A 7,088-nucleotide genomic window follows, 5' to 3' on the forward strand; every position below is an offset into this window, starting at 1 on the left:
GCTCTGGTCACACATGCTTTAATAGCTCAGCAGTGTTCTACCAGTGCCAGAAAGAGTATGTAGATAATGTCAGAAATTCAATCAACTTTTCCTTACTTGAAAAAAAAACCCCACAACCAAAAATACAAAAGGATCTTTAGCCCTTACAGAACAAGTTTCATTTACAAAGGGGTTCTTTGGTTCAAGAAACCACTTGTCACACATGAGGTTGATAGATACTGGATGTAAGAATCAGAGATTCAGAGAGATTTTGCTCTGCTTTTTCCCTACTTCAGCAGTCACATAAAGATAAATTTCTATTGAACAAAAACTTAGTGCCCTTTAATGTGAATTGCTCTAGGGCTCTTAAGCCTTGGAGGAGATACCAGAAGTTAGATTGGAAAATAGCCTTCAGCTGGGAGGTCTGCCTCTTGCCAAGGGGGGCGGGGAACACATTTAAACTTTGAAACATCAGGGTTCATGTACAATCACACTTTGTCACTGTTAGCAGCTATATTTTCTGCACAGGCCTTGTGTTTCTGCAGTGAGTTCATCGCACGCCAGTTTTTGGGTGTGCTTCTCTCTTTCCCACCATGAGAGTGCCCCATCACCTCTCACTTGGGACACCCCGTTCCCTCACAATATCAACAAGACCTACTACACACATTGTTTCAAGGGTCACTAAGTACGTACAAGGCTGACATACACAAAAAAATCAACTGCAGTTCATAGGACATCTGATAAACACACACTCTGTGTGGCTTGAAAGTGCTCAGACGCTTCAGAACAGCCCCCCAAGATACAGGGGCACACCACGAAGCAGACTTAGACCTTTTGTCAGGAGGCTTCACCAGATCTCCGTAGAGCTGATTGATTTTCCTCCACAGAAAACTTTCTTCTACCTCACAAACCCACCAAAAAAAACCATGCAGAAGGAGCCTTTCAATTCACCCAGATGGACCTTGAGACACTTGCATCTCCAGCAAGTGCCACATCCGACAGGATACAGCAGCTTCACTCCAAAGCTGGCTCCGTTCTGGAGCCCTGAACAAGCCCAGGTTTGCAGAAGATTATGTGGACACATCTCGAGCCTGCAAAACCATCTACCTCAGCATTGTACCTTCAGTCAAGGAAGTTGTGTAGGCTATGAAGGTTTGCTTGGTCCTGCCAAGAACCTCTGGCTGCCCCTCTGTTATTTTGTGGCTGCCTTCTATAAAAAAAGGTGATTGATTCAGGGCTTTTTTGGTTTTTTTTTTTTTGTCAAGTGCAAACAGGAATGCTTTACATGAAAGACTATTTACCCTCATGTGGCTTGTGTTTGTCTTGAGATCAAAGACTCCCAGTTATGGGCACACAATAACATTTTCCAGCTTAATGAGAAGAAATAAAACCTGGAATTTGAGTTAAATTACAATTTTTTTTGAAACATAGGACATAGCTTTGAAGTCTGCAATTTTAGGACTGTAAAAGATCAAATAAAGTTTACTTAAAATGTATTAAACTTGTCAATTAAGATCTTTCAGATGGTACAGAGCTAACCTATTTAATGTCCATCACAACTGTCAGTGAAGGAGGCAGCAAATAATAGCAAAATATAGCAAAACACACAAGTTATAATAAACAAGAATGAACATAAAATAATACGAGTTGGAAGTTAAATAGACAATATTGCCTTTAATTTTTTTTCAGGTGTAAGGTATAAAACCAGTTACTGACCTGCATCCAGGTAACATCAACCTCATGGAGGAAATCAGACTGGGAATCAGCCTCATCACCAGAACAATGGCCCCATCACACGGGTCTGGCTTCCTCACAGCAGGGACCAAGCAGGAGGAGGTCACATCCCACCATCCAGGGCCTCACCAAGAGGCAGAGCAGTGCTGAACATGGGGGACTGGTAATGGTGTCCATTGATGGTCTACAGCACAGCAAAGAGTGAGCCAGGAGCCACCTAGGAGGGGCAAGAGGAGAGCACAGCCCACAAAACCTCAGGAAGAGAGCAGCAGCTCCAGGCTGAACTGAACTAACCCCAGGCCATGGTGTGGTTGGAGGATCCAGGTGAGGCTGGCCAGTGGGGTCATTAGGCCCATTAATACTCATTAGGTATTTTCACAGGTGGTCTTTGAGGCTCTGAAAGACCCCAAGCACAGTACCGTTTACAATGCATGAGAAACTAGAGAAGTAACCATGTGTTAGATGGTTAAGGGACATAAGGCTCTGGACCTGTGAATTTCTGGAACCTTCCTGTAACTTATTAAAGAAAATATGGGTATTGATCTAGCATCGATACCCAGCTGTGACAGACAAAAACTCTCTAACAGTTTAAAGTTAGAAACTGTATGTTTATTACGACGCCAGGCAGTGTGCGGGATAGCTTCCAAATACACACCGCAATTTACAGGTGATCACAGAGTCCTTTTATTTACAAAAGCACTGAATACCCAAAACATAAATGCATATTCATAACCCTGCTACATCCCATTCCCAGCTTTGTATGGTAATTAGCTAGAAAGCCATTAAGCATGCGTAGTTTGTTCTTTGAAATGGGTCGGTCCTTTTCATGGGGAGGGGTCCCCAAAATGAGGAAATAAGAAGTCTTCCTCGTTCTGACCTTTCTACCTTTTCAATGCAAGTGTGATAAATGAGCCCTTGGTAGGACTCCTATTTCCTGTCTTCATGACCGTTCAATGGGTTTCTGGGCAGAGGCCTACAATTGTCTTGTGTTCCTAAAAGCTATTTATCAGTTTCTGTATTCTTCATTATAAACACAGCTAACCAAACATAAAGTTGACAAGTAATCAGTTATTCTAATACGGAAGAGTGATCCCAAACCCAGTTTCTCTTAGTTAATTACTAACTTTTAATTTCAGCAAAGGCTACCTATCTATTTTAGTTAATTTCAGCAAAGCTTATCTCTAACTAAAATTTTAACCCTTCTAAAATCCTTAATTCTCTAAAGTTTATGTCTCACCTGGGTGTCTGTACTTACACTTAAACCCATGTGGCAAAACAAGGTCAAAAAGTCTGAATATGGAATAGGACAACTCTCAAGAAAGCTTGGAATGAAGCAGATCAAGGACCACTTGACACACACACACACACACACACACACATATATATATATATATATATATGGGTGTTTTTTTTTTTTTTTTTTTTTGGTTGCAATGTCTCTTTTCTTCACACACATTGTATTTTCAAGCACTATTACTAAAAGTTCTCTCAGCTATTCCCTTTCCCCTGGCATGGCAACAGTTTTTGAAGAATGGTGGTTCCAAATGTCACTCCTGGCCTCAGTTATTCTGTTTGAAGCCATTTTTATACTTAGCTCACAACTCTTTTAAGCAGCCAATTTTCAAATGATGAATGTGTAGAAAAACTAATGGCTACTTAGTTTTCTTGAATTTTAGGCATGCAAAAGCATTACTGCATTTAAAGGTGCTAGGAAAGGATATTTAACTGTTGTCAATAAAAAAGTTATGGAGCTTGTTCCCTTGACTCAGAACATTCAAATCCCATGGGCCCTAATATAACTACACTTCAAAGTTCAGCAAATACGGTTCTGACTAACTTGGTGACCCATAAGAAGAACTTAAATCAAATTATTGACTGACCTATTTTTTGCCCAAACACAACATTATATATAATGGCTGTATGGTTTAAGATGTACATTCATACAACAGTAATTTCCCTGAGGAGTCTGCAGCTCAGAAGCAAGTAATTACATTATGCAACACTTCCAAAACACACTCCGCTCATTCATGATTAACCACACAACTGTGTGCATGTGCCTAAAATTCCGTTCTCTGTACTGTGCTCCTTCATGGGAACTGCTGCTCTCGCATCAGCCTTCGCCCTCGGTGAGGTGAGAGGAATCTGAGTCATAAGAGGAATTTTGGGTCAGGAGCTGGTTTCAGTGCCCTCCTTTTCAGCTTGGACTTCCACCATCACTGAGCTTACAGCTGTAAGAGGACAATCCCAAATAAGAAGTCAATTAAGATGAAAGCAGAAGCCTCCATCCTTCAAAACTGTGGCTCTGAAACCTGTGTTTAACTTAATCCAGGGCACCTCCCCACCGACAATCTTCTCATGCACAGCTGCTGTTGCATCATGATGGCAAATTAATCCTGTTCATCAACACCAGGAAGAAACCTCTTGTGTTTAATCTTTAAGCATGACCTTTAAAGAGTCATAGTAAGACGCACAACCTTGACAGCCAGTGAGAGTTGGATGCCTGCAGTGACTACAGAATTGGAAAGCTCTTGGGTTGCTCACAGCACTGCTAGATCCTCAGATTTGTTACATATTTTACTGTGTACTTGCATCCTCCAGGTTTTCAGTGAGGCATGCGCAGCTGGATTTCTCTATGTGAATCTCAGATTTCCTGAGACTCTGTTTTTGACTCACATCTTATTCTGCAACCAAACCACAAATTGCTTTTTTCTTTCTTTCAAATAATCCAGAATAATAAATTGGCAGTTAGTTCCTCTGGCATCTACCTGGTGTTTCCCATGAGACAAACGCATAAATTTTCTGAGAAGCTAATAAACTGCAAAACTGCCAGGGTAAATTCGAAGAGTTACTTGGAAAACCTCTGATATTCGATTCACAAGTTTCTGTTATGCACAAGTACACAAACCTGAGATTAAAAAAAAAATGAACATTAAAGAAGACTTCAGGTGGGGAACACTGAAACTATCAAACACCATCTGGCCTAGGTCACTCCAGGTCTTGAGGAAGTGAGAATGCCCATGTGATCCCAGGCTTTTTGGGCAGGGAGCAGTAAATTTCCCTCATGGGAAATATCAGAAAACTCAGTGGCATTTTTTGAGACACCACCGGGTGTGCCAGCAGAGCAACACACATACAGCAAGGACAGAGAACTTAGATGTCCTGGGAGCAGTGTCTGATCTGAGGAGGAATTCCACCAGGATTTGCAGCTGGGAGGAAGGAGGGAACAGAAGTGGGGCCACAGCTGCGGCACAGACCTCTGGGTCTGGAAGGCTGTGCTGGGATGGACACATGGCTGCAGTTACATCGAGGACTGCAGGAGGTGACTCCAGGCTGGTGCCTGGAGCTGCCACTCTGAGAAGGGCTTAACACCTGTGAAGGGCTTAGCACCTGTGATGGAGCCAGAGTGTTCAAGAACCACTGGATTTTCAATGCTTTACAATGTTAAGTGCAGAGGGATTTGAGAGATGAGGCTGTAAGAGAGACCTGACTGCTTTTAATAGACTGGCTTTTCACAAATTTTAGGAAATCCACCCGAGGTTCCCACTACTATCACATGTTTTGGCTTGACCTTTGCTGCATACAGGTGCCACAGCTTGGAAAAAAATATTCCCATTGCACAAACATGGTCTCACAGGATGTTCTCAAACCTTTAAAGAGCCTGAGAACAAAATTGAAAGGAAACAATTGAGAGGAACCAGTGTCATGGCAGGCAAATAAATAACCAAACCATGTAGAAAAGCAGCCTTGCCAAGGGAATTCATACTCTGTTCTCATATTTGTTTTAAAGATTTAAGAGGTGAAGGTAAACATTGGAATGTGTGAGTCCTGCACACAGGAATCGATCTGCGTGGGGCTCACAGGAGAACCTCAGGATAAGGAAACTGCATTCCCAGGGGATGATATGCACGTGGGTTAGTGAGCTCTGCAATGGGGAAGGCAAATATTTCTGTTCTTGCCTGGTCTTCCAGCAGCGTTAGACTGAAGTTTGCAGACTTGTGTTATCCCATGTGCTGTATAAATGGAATGGCTACATTTCTGGAAGCCGCTGCTTGGAATAGCAACTTTATGAAGATTCGTCAAGCAAGTTGGAATCTATCACTTCAGAGCACTGAAAGGAGGGCGCTGGCGGGACTACTTAGTCAACACATATGGCCCTGTGCTGTGATTTCCATTTCAGAGTGTTCTAGCACTTATTCTCTGTTTTTCTCACAGCTGCTCACTCCCAGTGTTAGCACTCCCAGAATAGCCTGCTGGGCATATAAATAGGGTTCTCCCTCTGCTGCACATGGCAGTGCTGCAGACTCAACTGCTCTCCACTTAATTATAAGGTGCTGTTAATGCCATTAAAATAGTTCGGTGTCTTCCTGTCCCCTAGAGGCAGAGTCACCACAGGTTCCTTGGTTTGCTCATTCTCAGGTCTCAGGCAAAGAGTTGCATCCTAATTTAATCATCAGGGACAGCAGTATAAAGAAAAAAAAAAAAATCTTCCTAACTGAAAGACCTTACTAACTCCGAGTACCTGACACATCATTCCCTTGAGGTTCAAAATGAGGACTCATTAAAGCAGCCTTACCTGTAAAGGAGAGATATTGTCTTCAAAGAAACCCTGGGCTTTGGGCAGCACAGTTCTCCAAAATCAACCTGGTGCTACGTCACCACCAGACCCTGACGACAGAACCATTTTGGGCAGCATCACATTTCCTAGCCAAGAGGGATGCTCAGCCCTGATGCTGCATCAAGTCTCTCTCCAGTTTCTGCAGCCAAGTCCTGGTGCCTCCCAGTTATTTCATGGTTCTAAAGTGTTGCACAGCCTCCCACCTCATTCAGTTGGGTTCCTGGCTCTGATCTGCTGAGACACTGCAAAGAGCAGCAATTGCTTCACTCCTCGTGAGGACAAGAGAAGTGCAGTGAGAGTGGCTAAAAGTAACAGTGAGCTGAAGAGGAAAGGTTTCAGGAGAATACGGGTGCAAAACTTTTTATCATTATTGTTATTATTATCATAATCATCCACATTCTAATGCTGTACACATCACCATCATCCTTACTCACATTCTGAGAGTGTGCACATAAAAGAGGTACCAAGAAATACTGAGGCTTCTGCTTTCTCTAGTTGACATTTAATTTCTGCTTTCAGTATGTCTCTGGAAGAAGTTTGAAAAGTGTGGTTGCTTTCAAAGTGATTTTCCTTTTTCCACTGGGCAGATTCCTTGCCATGATGAACAAAGATGAAACAAAAAAATATAAAGCTGACAATCAATTTAAAATAGCTACTTGCACTGTCAGCTAAACTCAAGATTGGACTTTTTTAAAATGAAAACACTCCAAACCAAGCTATTTTAATGGTCAAGAAATCCTATAATTTTACACAATAAACA

This window comes from Hirundo rustica, chromosome 4, assembly GCF_015227805.2.
Source record: "Hirundo rustica isolate bHirRus1 chromosome 4, bHirRus1.pri.v3, whole genome shotgun sequence".
Lineage (NCBI taxonomy): Eukaryota > Metazoa > Chordata > Aves > Passeriformes > Hirundinidae > Hirundo > Hirundo rustica.